We start from the raw sequence: 23054 nt of genomic DNA on the forward strand, positions 1-23054 counted from the left end.
CTCGATGGCACAGCTGCCTGTGACCAAAGTGACGAGAGGATAATGGAGATTTTTAATCTCTGTGTACACTTTTGGACACTGGACACTTGTGGTTTGTGTGAGGCCCACTGATATCTGAGCGCTATGTGACACGCTCGATGGCACAGCTGCCTGTGACCAAAGTGACGAGAGGATAATGGAGATTTTGAATCTCTGCGTACACTTTTGGACACTGGACACTTGTGGATTGTGTGAGGCCCACTGATATCTGAGCGCTATGTGACACACTCGATGGCACAGCTGCCTGTGACCAAAGTGACGAGAGGATAATGGAGATTTTGAATCTCTGCGTACACTTTTGGACACTGGACACTTGTGGATTGTGTGAGGCCCACTGATATCTGAGCGCTATGTGACACGCTCGATGGCACAGCTGCCTGTGACCAAAGTGACGAGAGGATAATGGAGATTTTGAATCTCTGCGTACACTTTTGGACACTGGACACTTGTGGATTGTGTTAGGCCCACTGATATCTGAGCGCTATGTGACACGCTCGATGGCACAGCTGCCTGTGACCAAAGTGACGAGAGGATAATGGAGATTATGAATCTCTGCGTACACTTTTGGACACTGGACACTTGTGGATTGTGTGAGGCTCACTGATATCTGAGCGCTATGTGACACGCTCGATGGCACAGCTGCCTGTGACCAAAGTGACGAGAGGATAATGGAGATTTTGAATCTCTGCGTACACTTTTGGACACTGGACACTTGTAGATTGTGTGAGGCCCACTGATATCTGAGCGATATGTGACAGGCTCGATGGCACAGCTGCCTGTGACCAAAGTGACGAGAGGATAATGGAGATTTTTAATCTCTGCGTACACTTTTGGACACTGGACACTTGTGGATTGTGTGAGGCCCACTGATATCTGAGCGCTATGTGACACGCTCGATGGCACAGCTGCCTGTGACCAAAGTGACGAGAGGATAATGGAGATTTTGAATCTCTGCGTACACTTTTGAACACTGGACACTTGTGGATTGTGTGAGGCCCACTGATATCTGAGCGCTTTGTGACACGCTCGATGGCACAGCTTCCTGTGACCAAAGTGACGAGAGGATAATGGAGATTTTGAATCTCTGCGTACACTTTTGGACACTGGACACTTGAGGATTGTGTGAGGCCCACTGATATCTGAGCGCTATGTGACACGCACGATGGCACAGCTGCCTGTGACCAAAGTGACGAGAGGATAATGGAGAATTTGAATCTCTGCGTACATTTTTGGACACTGGACACTTGTAGATTGTGTGAGGCCCACTGATATCTGAGCGCTATGTGACACGCTCGATGGCACAGCTGCCTGTGACCAAAGTGACGAGAGGATAATGGAGATTTTGAATCTCTGCGTACACTTTTGGACACTGGACACTTGTGGATTGTGTGAGGCCCACTGATATCTGAGCGCTATGTGACACGCTCGATGGCACAGCTGCCTGTGACCAAAGTGACGAGAGGATAATGGAGATTTTGAATCTCTGCGTACACTTTTGGACACTGGACACTTGTGGATTGTGTGAGGCCCACTGATATCTGAGCGCTATGTGACACGCTCGATGGCACAGCTGCCTGTGACCAAAGTGACGAGAGGATAATGGAGATTTTGAATCTCTGCGTACACTTTTGGACACTGGACACTTGTGGATTGTGTGAGGCCCACTGATATCTGAGCGCTATGTGACACGCTCGATGGCACAGCTGCCTGTGACCAAAGTGACGAGAGGATAATGGAGATTTTGAATCTCTGCGCACACTTTTGGACACTGGACACTTGTAGATTGTGTGAGGCCCACTGATATCTGAGCGCTATGTGACACGCTCGATGGCACAGCTGCCTGTGACCAAAGTGACGAGAGGATAATGGAGATTTTGAATCTCTGCGTACACTTTTGGACACTGGACACTTGTGGATTGTGTGAGGCCCACTGATATCTGAGCGCTATGTGACACGCTCGATGGCACAGCTGCCTGTGACCAAAGTGACGAGAGGATAATGGAGATTTTGAATCTCTGCGTACAATTTTGGACACTGGACACTTGTGGATTGTGAGAGGCCCACTGATATCTGAGCGCTATGTGACACGCTCGATGGCACAGCTGTGACAAAAGTGACTAGAGGATAAGGGAGATTGGATTGCTTTTAAAAAAGCAGTTTGCAGAGCAGTGGGTAAACAGCAATGCCAGCGTGTCAGGAAGCCTTAAAAGGCAGCCCAACAACCAACACCACTGATACACCACAATATAGCCTCCCCTTGCACTGCACACACAGTGACTTGTGTGTTGTGCAGGCCAAATCGCTAGCAGCAGAAGCAGTTTTTTTGTCTTCTTCCCTGCCTAACGCTCTCCCTACAGAATCAGCAGCAACCTCTCCCTATACTAAGATCGGCAGAAGTAAGATGGCGGTCGGCGTGCACGCCCTTTTATACCCCCTGTGACGCCCACCAAAGCAAGCCAATCACTTGCATGCCATTCTGAAAGATGGTGGTGACCCGTGCCTAGGTCATCACGTTGCCCACAGTGTCCGTGGATCCTGATTGGCTGAAAAAGAGCGCAAAACAAACTTTTGAAACGCGACTTTGGCGCGTAAGTCGCCGACCTCGTGGCCGACCTCATCCTAGGGTCGGGTTTCGTTTCATGAAACCCGACTTTTGAATTTTTTCGACCCGTTTCGCTCAACTCTAGTTATCACGTTCGCCTAACACGCGAAAGGTCCCCAGATCGAAACTGGGCAGAAACACGCTGTTACCCTTTGGTATCCAAGCTTTTGACTTTCAGTTCTTGATCTCAATTGCTTGTTGTCACCACAGTAAGCACTTGCATCCGGTTTCTGTAGTGTAGCGGTTATCACGTTCGCCTCACACGCGAAAGGTTCTTAGTTCGAAACTGGGCAGAAACACAGCTTTTTCTCTTGGAAAACGATCTTTTTGACTTTCAGTGCTTGTTCTTTATTGCTTGCCATGACCACAGCATTTTTTGCTTGTTTGAATCGGTTGGTTTCTGTAGTGTAGCGGTTATCACGTTCGACTCACACGCGTATAGGTCCCCAGTTCGAAACTGGGCAGAAACACAGCTTTTTCTCTTGGAAAACGATCTTTTTGACTTTCAGTGCTTGTTCTTTATTGCTTGCCATGACCACAGCATTTTTTGTTTGTTTGAATCGGTTGGTTTCTGTAGTGTAGCTATTATCAAGTTTGCTTTACACACGAAAGGTCCTCAGTTCGAAACTGGGCAGAAACACTGCGTTCCTCTTGCAAACTAGCGCTTTTGACAATGAGTGCTTGATCTTTAATGCTTGCCATGACCACAGTAAACGCTCTTGTCTGGTTACTGTAGTGTAGTGATTGTCCTGTTTGCCATCCTCCTGAAAGTTCCCTGTTTTGATCCCGGGCAGAAACATGTGGCTTTTCTTTATTTTGATCACAAACGTATATTGTTGGCTTAATTAGCCTTAGTTAGCATATTCTATTGCTGGTTTAATGAGCATTACTTTTACCAATGTGATTATTTCTACCCGTTTTTGCTTTTGGCAAGCATGTGTGTTTTTGACAGTGTCTAAGTGTTCCTAATTCAAGTAACACCTGATAGGATCAAGGTGCGAAAGCAGGCATCTAGGTGCTTTTTCTTTTTGGCTTTTGGACAAAGGCATGAGAATGTTTTGTGGAGCATGGTTTTGTTTCCCTGTTTGTTCTTTTTCTCCAATAGCCTGACAAATGAAAGGTTCCTGTTTTGCTAAATGCACTTTGTCCTGTCTTCAGACATAGAGGAAGACCTCTTGACTTTGGCTGGCTGTTTTTTTCTTTTTCAAGTTCATTTCAGCATGTTTAAACATCTTTAGCTTTGCATGGAGTTTCTGAAGCGTAGTGGTTGTCACGTTCACCTCACACGCGAACGGTCCCCAGTTCGAAACTGGATAAAAGCATGACATTAGGCGTTGATATTAAAGCTTTTGACGTTGAGTCTTTGTTCTCGATGGCTCGTCATGACCACAGTAACCTTCCACAGCCGGTTTCTGTAGTGTAGTGGTTATCACGTTCGCCTAACACGCGAAAGGTCCCCAGTTCGAAACTGGGCAGAACCACGCTGTTACTCTTTGGTATCCAAGCTTTTGACTTTCAGTTCTTGATCTCGATTGCTTGTTGTCACCACAGTAAGCGCTTGCATCCGGTTTCTGTAGTGTAGCCGTTATCACTAGAGTTGAGCGAAACGGGTCGAAAAAATTCAAAAGTCGCCGACTTTTGGCAAAGTCGGGTTTCATGAAACGAAACCCGACCCTAGGATGAGGTCGGCCGCGAGGTCGGCGACTTACGCGCCAAAGTCGCGTTTCAAAAGTTTGTTTTGCGCTCTTTTTCAGCCAATCAGGATCCACGGACACTGTGGGCAACGTGATGACCTAGGCACGGGTCACCACCATCTTTCAGAAGGGCATGCAAGTGATTGGCTTGCTTTGGTGGGAGTCACAGGGGGTATAAAAGGGCGTGCACGCCGACCGCCATCTTACTTCTGCCGATCTTAGTATATGGAGAGGTTGCTGCTGATTCTGTAGGGAGCGCGTTAGGCAGGGAAGAAGACAAAAAAACTGCTTCTGCTGCTAGCGATTTGGCCTGCACAACACACAAGTCACTGTGTGTGCAGTGCAAGGGGAGGCTATATTGTGGTGCATCAGTGGTGTTGGTTGTTGGGCTGCCTTTTAAGGCTTCCTGACACGCTGACATTGCTGTTTACCCACTGCTCCGCAAACTGCTTTTTTAAAAGCAATCCAATCTCCCTTATCCTCTAGTCACTTTTGTCACAGCTGTGCCATCGAGCGTGTCACATAGCGCTCAGATATCAGTGGGCCTCACACAATCCACAAGTGTCCAGTGTCCAAAAGTGTACGCAGAGATTCAAAATCTCCATTATCCTCTCGTCACTTTGGTCACAGGCAGCTGTGCCATCGAGCGTGTCACATAGCGCTCAGATATCAGTGGGCCTCACACAATCCACAAGTGTCCAGTGTCCAAAAGTGTACGCAGAGATTCAAAATCTCCATTATCCTCTCGTCACTTTGGTCACAGGCAGCTGTGCCATCGAGCGTGTCACATAGCGCTCAGATATCAGTGGGCCTCACACAATCCACAAGTGTCCAGTGTCCAAAAGTGTACGCAGAGATTCAAAATCTCCATTATCCTCTCGTCACTTTGGTCACAGGCAGCTGTGCCATCGAGCGTGTCACATAGCGCTCAGATATCAGTGGGCCTCACACAATCCACAAGTGTCCAGTGTCCAAAAGTGTACGCAGAGATTCAAAATCTCCACTATCCTCTCGTCACTTTGGTCACAGGCAGCTGTGCCATCGAGCGTGTCACATAGCGCTCAGATATCAGTGGGCCTCACACAATCCACAAGTGTCCAGTGTCCAAAAGTGTACGCAGAGATTCAAAATCTCCATTATCCTCTCGTCACTTTGGTCACAGGCAGCTGTGCCATCGAGCGTGTCACATAGCGCTCAGATATCAGTGGGCCGCACACAATCCACAAGTGTCCAGTGTCCAAAAGTGTACGCAGAGATTCAAAATCTCCATTATCCTCTCGTCACTTTGGTCACAGGCAGCTGTGCCATCGAGCGTGTCACGTAGCGCTCAGAAATCAGTGGGCCTAACACAATCCACAAGTGTCCAGTGTCCAAAAGTGTACGCAGAGATTCAAAATCTCCATTATCCTCTCGTCACTTTGGTCACATGCAGCTGTGCCATCGAGCGTGTCACATAGCGCTCAGATATCAGTGGGCCTCACACAATCCACATGTGTCCAGTGTCCAAAAGTGTACGCAGAGATTCAAAATCTCCATTATCCTCTCGTCACTTTGGTCACAGGCAGCTGTGCCATCGAGCGTGTCACATAGCGCTCAGATATCAGTGGGCCTCACACAATCTACAAGTGTCCAGTGTCCAAAAGTGTACGCAGAGATTCAAAATCTCCATTATCCTCTCATCACTTTGGTCACAGGCAGCTGTGCCATCGAGCGTGTCACATAGCGCTCAGATATCAGTGGGCCTCACACCATCCACAAGTGTCCAGTGTCCAAAAGTGTACGCAGAGATTCAAAATCTCCATTATCCTCTCGTCACTTTGGTCACAGGCAGCTGTGCCATCGAGCGTGTCACATAGCGCTCAGATATCAGTGGGCCTCACACAATCCACAAGTGTACAGTGTCCAAAAGTGTACGTAGAGATTCAAAATCTCCATTATCCTCTCGTCACTTTGGTCACAGGCAGCTGTGCCATCGAGCGTGTCACATAGCGCTCAGATAACAGTGGGCCTCACACAATCCACAAGTGTCCAGTGTCCAAAAGTGTACGCAGAGATTCAAAATCTCCATTATCCTCTCGTCACTTTGGTCACAGGCAGCTGTGCCATCGAGCGTGTCACATAGCGCTCAGATATCAGTGGGCCTCACACAATCCACAAGTGTCCAGTGTCCAAAAGTGTACGCAGAGATTCAAAATCTCCATTATCCTCTCGTCACTTTGGTCACAGGCAGCTGTGCCATCGAGCGTGTCACGTAGCGCTCAGATATCAGTGGGCCTCACACAATCCACAAGTGTCCAGTGTCCAAAAGTGTACGCAGAGATTCAAAATCTCCATTATCCTCTCGTCACTTTGGTCACAGGCAGCTGTGCCATCGAGCGTGTCACATAGCGCTCAGATATCAGTGGGCCTCACACAATCCACAAGTGTCCAGTGTCCAAAAGTGTACGCAGAGATTCAAAATCTCCATTATCCTCTCGTCACTTTGGTCACAGGCAGCTGTGCCATCGAGCGTGTCACATAGCGCTCAGATATCAGTGGGCCGCACACAATCCACAAGTGTCCACTGTCCACAAGTGTACGCAGAGATTCAAAATCTCCATTATCCTCTCGTCACTTTGGTCACAGGCAGCTGTGCCATCGAGCGTGTCACATAGTGCTCAGATAACAGTGGGCCTAACACAATCCACAAGTGTCCAGTGTCCAAAAGTGTACGCAGAGATTCAAAATCTCCATTATCCTCTCGTCACCTTGGTCACAGGCAGCTGTGCCATCGAGCGTGTCACATAGCGCTCAGATATCAGTGGGCCTAACACAATCCACAAGTGTCCAGTGTCCAAAAGTGTACGCAGAGATTCAAAATCTCCATTATCCTCTCGTCACTTTGGTCACAGGCAGCTGTGCCATCGAGCGTGTCAAATAGCGCTCAGATATCAGTGGGCCTCACACAATCCACAAGTGTCCAGTGTCCAAAAGTGTACGCAGAGATTCAAAATCTCCATTATCCTCTCGTCACCTTGGTCACAGGCAGCTGTGCCATCGAGCGTGTCACGTAGCGCTCAGATATCAGTGGGCCTAACACAATCCACAAGTGTCCAGTGTCCAAAAGTGTACGCAGAGATTCAAAATCTCCATTATCCTCTCGTCACTTTGGTCACAGGCAGCTGTGCCATCGAGCGTGTCACATAGCGCTCAGATATCAGTGGGCCTCACACAATCCACAAGTGTCCAGTGTCCAAAAGTGTACGCAGAGATTCAAAATCTCCATTATCCTCTCGTCACTTTGGTCACAGGCAGCTGTGCCATCGAGCGTGTCACATAGCGCTCAGATATCAGTGGGCCTCACACAATCCACAAGTGTCCAGTGTCCAAAAGTGTACGCAGAGATTCAAAATCTCCATTATCCTCTCGTCACTTTGGTCACAGGCAGCTGTGCCATCGAGCGTGTCACATAGCGCTCAGATATCAGTGGGCCGCACACAATCCACAAGTGTCCAGTGTCCAAAAGTGTACGCAGAGATTCAAAATCTCCATTATCCTCTCGTCACTTTGGTCACAGGCAGCTGTGCCATCGAGCGTGTCACATAGCGCTCAGATATCAGTGGGCCGCACACAATCCACAAGTGTCCACTGTCCACAAGTGTACGCAGAGATTCAAAATCTCCATTATCCTCTCGTCACTTTGGTCACAGGCAGCTGTGCCATCGAGCGTGTCACATAGTGCTCAGATAACAGTGGGCCTAACACAATCCACAAGTGTCCAGTGTCCAAAAGTGTACGCAGAGATTCAAAATCTCCATTATCCTCTCGTCACCTTGGTCACAGGCAGCTGTGCCATCGAGCGTGTCACATAGCGCTCAGATATCAGTGGGCCTAACACAATCCACAAGTGTCCAGTGTCCAAAAGTGTACGCAGAGATTCAAAATCTCCATTATCCTCTCGTCACTTTGGTCACAGCTGTGCCATCGAGCCTGTGACATAGCGCTCAGATATCAGTGGGCCGCACACAATCCACAAGTGTCCACTGTCCACAAGTGTGTGCAGAAATTCTAAATCTCCCCTGTCCTATAGACACCTTGTACCTTGTTTTACATTACTATATAGTTTGTTGGACTTTGTCTACATTTCTACCAAAAATGAGGAAGGCTGGTGGAAGAGGCCGTGGAATTGGGCGGGGGTTGGCAGCTGGTAATGATGGTGTTGGTGATGGATCTGATGGTAGTGGCAAGAGCAAAATAGGACCAAATGCAGGAGGTGCTGACCCTGCGTCATCGTCTGGCTACATAAGGCCTCGAACGCTTAGTTTTCTAGGAGTTGGCATACCGCTTTTAAAGGCAGAGCATCAGGAAAAAGTTTTGTCTTACATTGCTGACTCAGCCTCCAGCTCTATCGCCTCCTCTTCTTCAGTTGTAAAAAGTAAAAGCACTGAGTCGTCATTGGAGGCTCATGTTCATGAACCACACCTTTCCTTGTGTCCTTGACCCCAACCAAGATTGAAGGATGACGCAGGCCATACTACTGATTACTCCATGGAGCTGTTTTCACATACCATGCCTGGATTATCAAGTCAAATGGTGAATTACCCAGGCCAAGATGAATCTGACATGGAGTGCACTGATGCACAGCCGCTGATGGATAAATCTGCTGGTACATTCACTCAGAGCACTACATTGTCCTCGCAGTGTACAGAGCCAGATTTTGACCCTGATGAGACTCAGGTGCCCCTTCCCGCACACTATACCACCATACACGGTGACACAGAGAAAGGTGCACATGACATAGAAGAGGAGGTGATGGATGACCCAGTTGTTGACCCAGATTGGCATCCATTGGGGGAAGAGGGTGCTGCTTCCAATAGCTCAGATGAGGAGCATCCACAGCAGACATCGACATCGCAACAGCTGTTATCTGGCATGCCCGGAGCACTCCAAAGACAGGTTCCAAACATCAAAAGAGTTGCTGGACAGCTTGTCCAGAGGGTCAAAAGATCACAGCGTGCTAGGCCACAAAATGTCTGCCAAAGTAGGAAGAGTGCAGTGTGGCACTTTTTTGAACAAAATCCTCATGATCAGGCCAAGGTTATCTGTAAGAAGTGTGCAAAGAACTTTAGCCGAGGGAAAAATCTGAAAAATTTGAATACCAGTTGCATGCTTAGACATTTAACCAGCATGCACTTGCAAGCGTGGACACAACACCAAACCTCAAGTGCCACATGTGCAACTGATCACAACGAAGGTAGTCAGCAACGCTACATTGTTTCCCCCACTGTAAGCCCACCGGTTAGCACAGCAGCAAATGTTGAGGTGTCGTTGCAAGGCCACAGCAGTCAGGGAATCCCACTGTTATATCAACGAAAGACTGATTCTAGGCCATCAGAAAGAACACCAACTCCATCACCATCATCAACCCTCTCTCAGTCCGCCCTGTCCACCGCTACTTCCACCATATGCAGCTCTCAAGTCCAGCTCACCCTCCCAGACACTATGAGTAGGTCAAGAAAGTACTCAGTCTCTCATCCGCGTACACTGGGTTTGAACGCCCACATTGCCAAACTAATCTCGTTTGAGATGATGCCCTTTCGGTTGGTGGAAAGCACAGCTTTCCGCGAACTCATGGCCTATGCAGTACCACGCTATGACCTACCCAGTCGCCACTTCTTCTCTCGCAAAGCCATCCCAGCCCTCCACCATCATGGGAAAGACCGCATTGTCCATGCACTCAAGCAGTCAGTGAGCGGAAAGGTGCACCTCACAACTGATGCATGGTCCAGTCGGCATGGCCAGGGCCGTTACGTGTCCATCACTGTGCACTGGGTTAATGTGGTGGATGCAGGGTCCACAGGGGACAGCGGTGGTGGGACAGTGCTGCCTAGCCCACGGTATAGGAAACAGTTGGCTGTAGGCGTTCGACCCTCCTCCTCCTCCTCCTCCAGAAGCGAAAGCTCGTCCACAGAGCGCAGTCGTACGAGCACTCCATCTGCAGCTGCCACTGTTGCACACGATGTGTCCCCCTATCGAGCAGCTAGTGGAAAGCGTCAGCAGGCTGTGTTGCAGATGATGTGTTTGGGCGACAGACACACCGCCGAGGTGCTGGCCGAGTACTTGAAGCGACAAACTGAGTCATGGCTGGGCAGTGTACATCTTGAGGCAGGCAAGGTAGTTATTGATAACGGCCGTAATTTTGTGGCAGCCATAGCCCTTTCAAAACTCAGCCACATACCTTACTTGGCTCACACCTTGAACCTGGTGGTGCAGTGCTTCCTCAAAAATTATCCGGAGTTAACAGCCCTGCTCCAGAAGGTGCGAAGACTGTGCGCGCACATCCGCCGGTCACCTGTACACTCCGTTCGTATGCAGAAGCTGCAGCGATTGCTCCACCTTCCCAACCACCGCCTCATTATCGACATTGCAACAAGGTGGAACACCACCCTGCACATGGTGGAGCGGCTGTGCGAGCAGAGGCAGGCCATAATGCATTTGTGGGAGGATACACGGCCAGGCACTTTGAGAGCAGACATGGAGTTGACAGGCGTGCAGTGGTCGAAGCTGAAAGACCTTTGTAAAGTCCTTCAGTGTTTTGAGGAATGCACATGGCTGGTAAGCGCAGACGACGCCATCCTAAGCATGAGCATCCCACTTATGCGTCTGCTCATGCAAACTTTGATGTACCTTAAGGAGCAGGCGTCTGCAGCCAATGTTGATGAGGAGGAAGAGGAGGAGGGAATCCTTGATGACATTCAGCCATTGTCTGCTCAGGGACATCTCCTGGACGAGGTGGAGGAAGAAGAGGAGGAGGAGGAGGAGGATGATGGGGATGATTACTTAGGGGAGGAGGATGCATCTCGTGGGGCAAGTGAAAATGTTGGCGTGGCAAGGTCTGGTACAGGGTTTGTGCGTGACTGGAGGGATGTGGATTTGCCAGAAAGTGCTCCTCCACCCAGCACTCGCAGTGCATCATTGACACCGGGAACATTGGCCCACATGTCAGATTATGCCTTGCGGATCCTAAAAAGGGACCCCCCGCATTGCCAAAATGATGAACGATGACGACTACTGGTTGGCCAGCATCCTGGATCCACGCTATAAAGGCAAATTACAAAACATCATGCCACAGGAGAACCTTGACCTAATATTGGCTAATAAACAAGCAACTCTGGTAAATCGGTTGCTTGAGGCATTCCCAGCACACAGCAGCGGTGATGGTTCTCACACGAGCCGTACGGGCCGGGGGCAGCTTGGCAGAGGTGTTCGTGGTGCACACAGCAAAAGTGGCGTTGGAGACAGGGGTTTCATGACAATGTTGTGGACTGATTTTTCAAATACCGTTCACACAACTGGTAATACTGCATCGATGGAAAGTGACAGGAGACAGCAGTTGTCAACTATGGTTACAAACTACTTTTCCTCCCATATCGATGTTCTCCCACACAGGTCATTCCCCTTTGACTATTGGGCCGCTAAACTGGACACCTGGCCTGAATTGGCCCAATATGCCTTACAGGAGCTCGCTTGCCCAGCTGCAAGTGTGCTATCGGAAAGAGTCTTCAGTGCAGCTGGATCAATCCTGACAGAAAAAAGGACCCGTCTGTCAACCCAAATTGTGGATGATCTAACCTTCATTAAAATGAACCACGCATGGGTTTCCAAGGATTTTGTCCCACCTTCCCCTGATGACACATAGGGTGACAGAAAAATGGCTTGCTTTGGTCCACCTCTTCCTGGTACTTCACCTATTTCGCCTTTTGCATCAGCTGAATGTCCAACATCAACATATGCCACTTTCTAAAACTCCCTAACTGTGCTGCCTCCCCCCCATGGCCGGGGTAACCACCTAGCGCACGACACCGTGCGAGTGCCGTTGCCCTGGACAGGTGGGTAGGCCGACTCTTGGGCGCGGGCACTGGCACAGGGTCCCTCATAGTGCAATCAAGTGTCTCTGACGGTGGTGGTGCACACCCACCGTCAGACACACGGCTGTACTATGAGGGGCCCAGTGCCAGTACCGACGCCCAAGAGTGGGCCACCCTTGGTTGGGCAGGGCCCCAGCATTTGCAATCTTTACCTCTCCCTGCTCCTCCGCTGTGTAATATGGGCCGTCAAATCCATACTGTGCCTGACACCGTCTGAGCCTGCCTCCTGAGACATATATTTTGAATGTGTACGCTATCCATACATGTTGTCCAGGGATACGGTACCCTTTCTAACCTTTGTGCAATGATGTGCAATCCATACTGGGCCTAACACCGTCTGAGCCTGCCTCATGCTGTATAGACATATATTTTGAATGTGTACGCTATCCATACATGTTATCCGGGGATACGGTACCCTTTCTAACCTTTGTGCAATGACGTGCAATCCATACTGGGCCTAACACCGTCTGAGCCTGCCTCATGCTGTATAGACATATATTTTGAATGTGTACGCTATCCATACATGTTATCCGGGGATACGGTACCCTTTCTAACCTTTGTGCAATGACGTGCAATCCATACTGGGCCTAACACCGCCTGAGCCTGCCTCATGCTGTATAGACATATATTTTGAATGTGTACGCTATCCATACATGTTATCCGGGGATACGGTACCCTTTCTAACCTTTGTGCAATGACGTGCAATCCATACTGGGCCTAACACCGTCTGAGCCTGCCTCATGCTGTATAGACATATATTTTGAATGTGTACGCTATCCATACATGTTATCCAGGGATACGGTACCCTTTCTAACCTTTGTGCAATGACGTGCAATCCATACTGGGCCTAACACCGTCTGAGCCTGCCTCATGCTGTATAGACATATATTTTGAATGTGTACGCTATCCATACATGTTATCCGGGAATACGGTACCCTTTCTAACCTTTGTGCAATGACGTGCAATCCATACTGGGCCTAACACTGTCTGAGCCTGCCTCATGCTGTATAGACATATATTTTGAATGTGTACGCTATCCATACATGTTATCCGGGGATACAGTACCCTTTCTAACCTTTGTGCAATCACGTGCAATCCATACTGGGCCTAACACCGTCTGAGCCTGCCTCATGCTGTATAGACATATATTTTGAATGTGTACGCTATCCATACATGTTATCCGGGGATACGGTACCCTTTCTAACCTTTGTGCAATCACGTGCAATCCATACTGGGCCTAACACCGTCTGAGCCTGCCTCATGCTGTATAGACATATATTTTGAATGTGTACGCTATCCATACATGTTATCCAGGGATACGGTACCCTTTCTAACCTTTGTGCAATGACGTGCAATCCATACTGGGCCTAACACCGTCTGAGCCTGCCTCATGCTGTATAGACATATATTTTGAATGTGTACGCTATCCATACATGTTATCCAAGGATACGGTACCCTTTCTAACCTTTGTGCAATGACGTGCAATCCATACTGGGCCTAACACCGTCTGAGCCTGCCTCATGCTGTATAGACATATATTTTGAATGTGTACGCTATCCATACATGTTATCCAGGGATACGGTACCCTTTCTAACCTTTGTGCAATCACGTGCAATCCATACTGGGCGTGAGAACGGCTGGCGAGCTTTTAAGCAAGCTACAGCACCTGTCCAGACAAGTACAGGGATTCCCTAGCGAGGAGACTTATTTGATTGTTTTCAATGTTGGGACAGCAATTTTTGGGGAGCACTATACTCTGGAGAATGATAGATGGGGCCCACCATACACTGGAACATTCCAAAGGTGGACATCAGACACTGGAGCAGCATTTACAGGGCCCATTATACACTAGAGCTTTAGAAATGGGGCCCATTATGTTTGGAGCATTATTTGGGCCCATAAGACAGTGGAGCTTCATCCATGAGGACCAACATATACTGTAGCATTATGTGGAGCTCATCATATGCTGTTTCAAACATTATATGGGACCAATGATTCTGTATGGAGAAATAGATGGGCCTCGTCATGAGATGTAAAAAGTGAGGTATTTTTCATTGTATTATACCGCTATTTATCTGCCATATCGGCGCATGATGAGTTGTGGTATGTGTTAAAGGGGCGCTCTTTCGCCCAGGGCACATGAAAACCTGCAACCAGCCCTCCCCCCCACAACTTTAGCCAAATAACACCCATTTTTCAGTGCGTAACTTATATTATGAAGTTAATTAAGGTTGACAAGCTTAAGTAAGAAGAATTGATGCTTTTGGCATTCAAATGGGCACTGTTGGTGTGTTTCCTGTCCTCCTCTCACTGCCGACTTTTATTCCCCATTGACTTACATTGGGTTTCGAGTTTGGGGACGACCCCGACTTTTCCCTATAATCGGACGATCTTGCTCGACCCGACTTTTGGAAAAGTCGGGTTTCACGAAACGAAACGCGACCCTAAAAAACCAAAAGTCGCTCAACTCTAGTCCTCAGTTCGAAACTGGGCAGAAACACAGCGTTTCTCTTGCAAACTAGCGCTTTTGACAATGAGTGCTTGATCTTTAATGCTTGCCATGACCACAGTAAATGCTCTTGTCTGTTTACTGTAGTGATTGTCCTGTTTGCCATCCTCCTGAAAGTTCCCTGTTTTGATCCCAGGCAGAAACATGTGGCTTTTCTTTATTTTGATCACAAATGTATATTGTTGGCTTAATTAGCATTAGTTAGCATATTCTATTGCTGGTTTAATGAGCATTACTTTTACCAATGTGATTATTTCTACCCGTTTTTGCTTTTGGCAAGCATTTGTGTTTTTGACAGTGTCTAAGTGTTCCTAATTCAAGTAACACCTGATAGGATCAAGGTGCGAAAGCAGGCATCTAGGTGCTTTTTCTTTTTGGCTTTTGGACAAAGGCATGAGAATGTTTTGTGGAGCATGGTTTTGTTTCCCTGTTTGTTCTTTTTCTCCAATAGCCTGACAAATGAAAGGTTCCTGTGTTGCAAAATGCACTTTGTCCTGTCTTCAGACATAGAGGAAGACCTCTTGACTTTGGCTGGATCTTTTTTTCTTTTTCAAGTTCATTTCAGCATGTTTAAACATCTTTATCTTTGCATGGAGTTTTTGAAGTGTAGTGGTTGTCACGTTCACCTCACACGCGAACGGTCCCCAGTTCGAAACTGGGTAGAAACATGAAATTATGCATTGATATTAAAGATTTTGACGTTGAGTCTTTGTTCTCAATGGCTCGTTATGACCACAGTAACCTTCCGCAGCCGGTTTCTGTAGTGTAGTGGTTATCGCGTTCGCCTAACACGCGAAAGGTCCCCAGTTCGAAACTGGGCAGAAACACGCTGTTACCCTTTGGTATCCAAGCTTTTGACTTTCAGTTCTTGATCTCGATTGCTTGTTGTCACCACAGTAAGCGCTTGCATCCGGTTTCTGTAGTGTAGCGGTTATCACGTTCGCCTCACACGTGACAAGTCCCCAGTTCAAAACTGGGCAGAAACACAGCTGTTCTCTTGGAAAACGATCTTTTTGACTTTCAGTGCTTGTTCTTTATTGCTTGCCATGACCACAGCATTTTTTGTTTGTTTCAATCGGTTGGTTTCTGTAGTGTAGCGGTTATCACGTTCGCTTTACACGCGAAAGGTCCTCAGTTCGAAACAGGGCAGAAACACAGCGTTCCACTTGCAAACTAGCGCTTTTGACAATGAGTGCTTGATCTTTAATGCTTGCCATGACCACAGTAGACGCTCTTGTCTGGTTACTGTAGTGTAGTGATTGTCCTGTTTGCCATCCTCCTGAAAGTTCCCTGTTTTGATCCCGGGCAGAAACATGTGGCTTTTCTTTATTTTGATCACAAACGTATATTGTTGGCTTAATTAGCCTTAGTTAGCATATTCTATTGCTGGTTTAATGAGCATTACTTTTACCAATGTGATTATTTCTACCCGTTTTTGCTTTTGGCAAGCATGTGTGTTTTTGACAGTGTCTAAGTGTTCCTAATTCAAGTAACACCTGATAGGATCAAGGTGCGAAAGCAGGCATCTAGGTGCTTTTTCTTTTTGGCTTTTGGACAAAGGCATGAGAATGTTTTGTGGAGCATGGTTTTGTTTCCCTGTTTGTTCTTTTTCTCCAATAGCCTGACAAATGAAAGGTTCCTGTGTTGCAAAATGCACTTTGTCCTGTCTTCAGACATAGAGGAAGACCTCTTGACTTTGGCTGGCTGTTTTTTTCTTTTTCAAGTTCATTTCAGCATGTTTAAACATCTTTAGCTTTGCATGGAGTTTCTGAAGTGTAGTGGTTGTCACGTTCACCTCACACGCGAACGGTCCCCAGTTAGAAACAGGATAGAAGCATGACATTAGGCGTTGATATTAAAGCTTTTGACGTTGAGTCTTTGTTCTCGATGGCTCATCATGACCACAGCAACCTTCCGTAGCTGGATTCTGTAGTGTAGTGGTTATCACGTTTGCCTAACACGCGAAAGGTCCCCAGTTCGAAACTGGGCAGAAACACGCTGATAGGCTGGTTTCACATTTACATTTTTTTTCGCGCTAAATAGCGCATGCATTTTTTTTCTCCTATACTTTGCATGGGATGCGCTTATGTGCGCATACACATGCGTTTGTACGCTTTTTACCGCGCATGCGTTTTTTTGCGGTATGCGCTCGGGTGCACAAAATGCAACCTGTTGCATTTTTTGAGCGTCCGACTTGCCTCAAAACAATGCATGCACGCGCAATGCATTTTTTTACAGCAAGACACCCATTATAAGTCTATGGTGAGCATATGTGCGCATTGGCATGCTTATGTATGCGTTTTTTTGCACATGCGTTTTTTTTTTTACCATTAGTTTAGACAATGGAATTTAGGGGTTTGGGTTAGAGTTAGGGTTAGTTAAGGGGGTTTAGGGTTAGGGTTAGGGTTAGGGTTAGGGTCAGGGTCAGGGTTAGGATCAGGGTATGGTTTGGTTAAGGGTTAGGGTTAGGGTCAGGGTCAGGGTTAGGGTTAGGATCAGGGTATGGTTTGGTTAAGGGTTAGGGTTAGGGTTAGGGTCAGGGCTAGGGTCAGGGTCAGGGTTAGGGTTAGGATCAGGGTATGGTTTGGTTAAGGGTTAGGGTTAGGGTCAGGGTCAGGGTTAGGGTTAGGGTCAGGGTTAAGGTTAGGGTCAGGGTTAGGGTTAGGGTTAGGGTCAGGGTTAGGGTTAGGGTTAGGGTCAGGGTCAGGGTTAGGGTTAGGATCAGGGTATGGTTTGGTTAAGGGTTAGGGTTAGGGTCAGGGTCAGGGTTAGGGTTAGGGTTAGGATCAGGGTATGGTTTGGTTAAGAGTTAGGGTTAGGGTTAGGGTCAGGGTTAGGGTTACACGCGAAAGGTCCTCAGTTCGAAACTGGGCAGCAGGGCCGCCATCAGGGCATTACTGCCCTTACTACTGTATGGGGCCCCATGAACAGTAGCAAAAGGAGGGGCCCGGAAGCGCTGGCAGGCCGGGCCCTCCTCTCTTGATACTGCTGTTTGGGCTACAGGTGCAATAGGTCATGGCCGCTGCAAGCCAGATAGCTAACAACACCGCGGTGATTTAAAGATACACCTACAGTGTTGTTAGTGAATGCGGCGGCCAGAATTCAGTGCTGTACCTTTAAAGCAGCAGCAGGACCAAGTGCATCATGGTCCTGACACAGGTCATGTGACACACTGCGTGCTCTTCTTCATTCTCCAGCAGAGCAGCAACATGTCATGTTTCTGGGAGACAGAAGATGCTGAAATCGGCAGAGGCAGAGGAGGCGGGCAGTGTGCCAGGACTTGCAGGAAGTTGCAGAGGGGAGTGAGGTGAGGAGATGGCAATCTGCTGAGGAGATGGGAGGTTGCTGAGGTGAGGAGATGGGAGTCTGCTGAGGTGAGGAGATGGGAGGCTGCTGAGGTGAGGAGATGGAGGCTGCTGAGGTGTGGAGATGGGAGGCTGCTGAGGTGTGGAGATGGGAGGCTGCTGAGGTGAGGAGATGGGAGGCTGCTGAGGTGAGGAGATGGGAGGCTGCTGAGGTGAGGAGATGGGAGGCTGCTGAGGTGAGGAGATGGGAGGCTGCTGAGGTGTGGAGATGGGAGGCTGCTGAGGTGTGGAGATGGGAGGCTGCTGAGGTGTGGAGATGGGAGGCTGCTGAGGAGAGGAGATGGGAGGCTACTGAGGTGAGGAGATGGAGGCTGGTGAGGAGATGGGAGGCTGGTGAGGAGATGGGAGGCTGCTGAGGAGATGGGAGGCTGCTGAGGTGAGGAGATGGGAGGCTGCTGAGGTGTGGAGATGGGAGGCTGCTGAGGTGTGGAGATGGGAGGCTGCTGAGGAGAGGAGATGGGAGGCTACTGAGGTGAGGAGATGGAGGCTGGTGAGGAGATGGGAGGCTGCTGAGGAGATGGGAGGCTGCTGAGGAGATTGGAGGCTGCTGAGGTGAGGAGATGGGAGGCTGCTGAGGAGAGGAGATGGGAGGCTGCTGAGGAGAGGAGATGGGAGGCTACTGAGGTGAGGAGATGGAGGCTGGTGAGGAGATGGGAGGCTGCTGAGGAGATGGGAGGCTGCTGAGGTGAGGAGATGGGAGGCTGCTGAGGAGAGGAGATGGGAGGCTGCTGAGGAGAGGAGATGGGAGGCTGCTGAGGAGAGGAGATGGGAGGCTGCTGAGGTGTGGAGATGGGAGGCTGCTGAGGTGTGGAGATGGGAGGCTGCTGAGGAGAGGAGATGGGAGGCTGCTGAGGTGTGGAGATGGGAGGCTGCTGAGGTGAGGAGATGGGAGGCTGCTGAGGAGATGGGAGGCTGCTGAGGTGAGGAGATGGGAGGCTGCTGACGTGTGGAGATGGGAGGCTGCTGAGGTGTGGAGATGGGAGGCTGCTGACGTGTGGAGATGGGAGGCTGCTGAGGAGAGGAGATGGGAGGCTACTGAGGTGAGGAGATGGAGGCTGGTGAGGAGATGGGAGGCTGCTGAGGAGATGGGAGGCTGCTGAGGAGATGGGAGGCTGCTGAGGTGAGGAGATGGGAGGCTGCTGAGGTGAGGAGATGGGAGGCTGCTGAGGAGAGGAGATGGGAGGCTGCTGAGGAGAGGAGATGGGAGGCTGCTGAGGTGTGGAGATGGGAGGCTGCTGAGGTGTGGAGATGGGAGGCTGCTGAGGAGAGGAGATGGGAGGCTGCTGAGGTGTGGAGATGGGAGGCTGCTGAGGTGAGGAGATGGGAGGCTGCTGAGGAGATGGGAGGCTGCTGAGGTGAGGAGATGGGAGGCTGCTGAGGTGAGGAGATGGGAGGCTGCTGAGGAGAGGAGATGGGAGGCTGCTGAGGAGAGGAGATGGGAGGCTGCTGAGGTGTGGAGATGGGAGGCTGCTGAGGTGTGGAGATGGGAGGCTGCTGAGGAGAGGAGATGGGAGGCTGCTGAGGTGTGGAGATGGGAGGCTGCTGAGGTGAGGAGATGGGAGGCTGCTGAAGAGATGGGAGGCTGCTGAGGTGAGGAGATGGGAGGCTGCTGACGTGTGGAGATGGGAGGCTGCTGACGTGTGGAGATGGGAGGCTGCTGACGTGTGGAGATGGGAGGCTGCTGACATGTGGAGATTGGAGGCTGCTGAGACGACCAAAAAAATTCTAGAATTCCACTTTTTTCAATTTCAACGCACTTTGAATTTTTTTCCCATTTTCGAGTACGCTATTTGATAAAGCCAATCATGTCATTCAAAAGTACAACTCGTCCTGCAAAAAACAAGCCCTCACACGGCCATATTGATGGAAAAATAAAAAGTGGGTATATATGACTGGGAAACATCTTTATTTGGGAAACTAGCTGAAGAGCCCGGCGCTGCCCGGGCATAGTAACTAACTGTGGTTAGTTATAGCAAATTATAATTATCCGCCATCCCATAGTCCCGTGCCCATATACCCATCATACATATCCTCCATCCCATAGTCCCATGCCCATATACCCATCATACATATCCTCCATCCCATAGTCCAGTGCCCATATACCCATCATACATATCCTCCATCCCATAGTCCAGTGCCCATATACCCATCACACATCCTCCATCCCATAGTCAACCATAGTGACAACATAATGAGGGGCGGGGCTTGATGCGCACACACTGGTTCCCCAGTATGCAAATAGGGGCATTATAACATCACAATGAGGGGCGGGGCTTGACGCGCACACACTTTTTCCTCATTATGTAGATAGGGGCAAAATTGGTGAATTGGAACGCACGAGGATAAAATTTTGCCTCACAACATAGCCTAGGACACTCTCGGGTCCAGACGTGTGACGTGTGACATTTTGTGGCTGTAGCTGCGACGGTGCAGATGCCTATCCCGGACATACACACACACACTTTGAGCTTTCTATATTAGATTGTTCTGCGCTCGCACTGCGGTGCATGGACTGGGCGCCGATCTCCTGGCCTGCATCCTCATACATGCTGTGAGGCTGCTGAGTTCTAGTCAGGAGACCGGCGGCCCGTCCATGTACTGCGGTCCGAGCGCAGATCGATATCCACCGACAGCTTCATACATGTACAGAAAACAATACAATAATCTACAATCAGAAATACAGATTATAAAAAAAATCACAATCTGGTTTCAATTATTTTTTAAAAAAGTATGTGACTCATTTCCTTAACCCCTTACCTACAATTGACGTAATATTCCGTCCATGTGACCCTGGACCTAATTACCATGGACGGAATATTACGTCATCGCGATCAGCGGCGCCCACGTGGTGAGCGCCGCTGATCGCGGCCGAGTGTCAGCTAATTATCATAGCTGACACCCGGCACAATGTGTCAGGGACGGACACGATCGCGGTGTACCGGGGGTTAAAAGGAAGCATCGGCAGGGAGGGGGCTCCCTCCGTGCTTCCCTGAGCCCCCCACGGCAGCGCAATGTGCAGCGCTGCTGCGGGGGGCTCTTTCCCTGCAGGTCCCCGGATCCAATATGGCGACGGGGACCTCCGGGGGCCTGCAGGAAGCTGGCTTCCTCAGTGCCTGCAAAGCGCAGGCATGAGGAAGCCTGTGCAGTGCCTGTGACAGATCGCTGATCTGTCACAGTGATCTGTGATGTGACAGATCAGCGATCTGTCACAGGACAGTTATGTCCCCCCTGGGACATTGTAATAAAGTAAAAAAAAAATTAAAAAAAGTGTAAAAATAATAAAAAAAAAAATCGCTAAATAAATTCAAAAAAAAAAAAAAAATATTCCCCCAAAAATTCATTTTTTGCAAATAAAAAAACCCAAAAACAATAAAAGTACACATATTTGGTATCGCCGCGTCCGTAACGACCCGCCCTATAAAACTGTCCCAATAGTTAACCCCTTAAGTGAACCCCTTAAAAAATAAAAATAAAAAACGAAGCAAAAAATAATGATTTATTATCCTACCGCCGAACAAAACGTGCAATAACGCGCGATCAAAAAGACGCATATAAATATCCATGGAACCGCTGAAAACGTCATCTTGTCCAGCAAAAAACAAGCCACCATACAGCATCATCAGCGAAAAAATAAAAAAGTTATAGCTCGCAGAATAAAGTGATGCAAAAATAATTATTTTTTATATAAAATTGTTTTCATTGCATAAAAGCGCCAAAACATAAAAAAAACGACCTAAATGAGGTATCGCTGTAACCGTACTGACCCGAAGAATAAAACTGCCTTATAAATTTTACCGCACCCGGAACGGCATAAGCGCACCACCCAAAAGAAATTCATGAAACTCTGGTTTTTGTTCATTCTGCGTCCCAAAAAACGAAATAAAAAGCGATCAAAAAATGTCACATGCCCAAACATGATACCAATAAAAGCGTCAACTCGTCCCGCAAAAAATAAGACCTCACATGACTTGGTGGGTCAAAATATGGAAAAATTATAGCTCTCAATATGTGGTGATGCAAAAACTATTTTTACAATAAAAAGCGTCTTTTAGCGTGCGACAGCTGCCAAACATAAAAACCGCCATAAATAGTAAATCAAACCCCCCGTTATCACCCCCTTAGTTAGGGAAAAATAATAAAATTAAAAAAATGTATTTATTTCCATTTTCCCATTAGGGCTAGGGTTAGGGCTAGGGCTAGGGCTAGGGTTAGGGCTAGGGTTAGGGTTAGGGTTAGGGCTAGGGTTAGGGCTAGGGTTAGGGTTAGGGCTAGGGTTAGGGCTAGGGTTAGAATTGGGGGTTTCCACTATTTGCGTACATGAGGTGCTCTCCAAACGCAACATGGCGTCTGATCTCAATTCCAGCCAATTCTGCGTTGAAAAAGTCAAATGGTGCTCCTTCCCTTCCAAGCTCTGCCATGCACCCAAACAGTGTTTTACCCCCTCATATGGGGTATCAGCCTACTCAGGACAATTTGCAAAACTACTTTTGGGGTCCTATTTCTCCTGTTGCCCTTAGGAAAATAAAAATTTTGTGGCAAAAATATCATTTTTGTGGAAAAAAAATGTTTTGTTATTTTCACGCCTGGGCGTTATAAACTTCTGTGAAGGCCTTGTGGGTTCAAAGTTCTCACCACACATCTAGATAAGTTCTTTGGGGGGTCTAGTTTCAAAAATGGGGTCACTTGTGGGGGGTTTCCACTGTTTAGGTACATCAGGGGCTCTCCAAACGCGACATGGCGTCCGATCAGAATTCCAGCCAATTTGCATTGAAAAAGTCAAACGGCGCTCCTTCCCTTCTGAGCTCTGCCATGCGCCGAAACAGTGGTTCCCCCCCACATATCAGGTATCAGCGTACTCAGGACAAATTGCACAATAATTTTTGCAGTACAATTTCTCCTGTTACTCTTGGTAAAATAAAAAAAATTGAACCTGAAGTA

At 48.5% G+C, this 23054-nt stretch overlaps 3 non-coding genes across 3 annotated transcripts; all 3 read left to right on the forward strand.

Moving 5' to 3' along the window:
* Positions 1-2867: 2867 nt before the first annotated feature.
* On the forward strand, positions 2868-2940 carry TRNAV-CAC (transfer RNA valine (anticodon CAC)). Its single transcript has one exon. It is a non-coding gene; the product is annotated as a tRNA-Val (tRNA).
* Positions 2941-4048: 1108 nt separating this feature from the next.
* Positions 4049-4122, forward strand: TRNAV-AAC (transfer RNA valine (anticodon AAC)). The gene has a single exon. It is a non-coding gene; the product is annotated as a tRNA-Val (tRNA).
* Positions 4123-15505: 11383 nt separating this feature from the next.
* Positions 15506-15578, forward strand: TRNAV-AAC (transfer RNA valine (anticodon AAC)). The gene has a single exon. It is a non-coding gene; the product is annotated as a tRNA-Val (tRNA).
* The last annotated feature ends 7476 nt before the right edge of the window (positions 15579-23054 follow it).

The sequence above is a fragment of the Dendrobates tinctorius genome, unplaced genomic scaffold, assembly GCF_039654945.1.
Source record: "Dendrobates tinctorius isolate UK_male_01 unplaced genomic scaffold, ASM3965494v1 ptg000432c, whole genome shotgun sequence".
Taxonomy (NCBI): domain Eukaryota; kingdom Metazoa; phylum Chordata; class Amphibia; order Anura; family Dendrobatidae; genus Dendrobates; species Dendrobates tinctorius.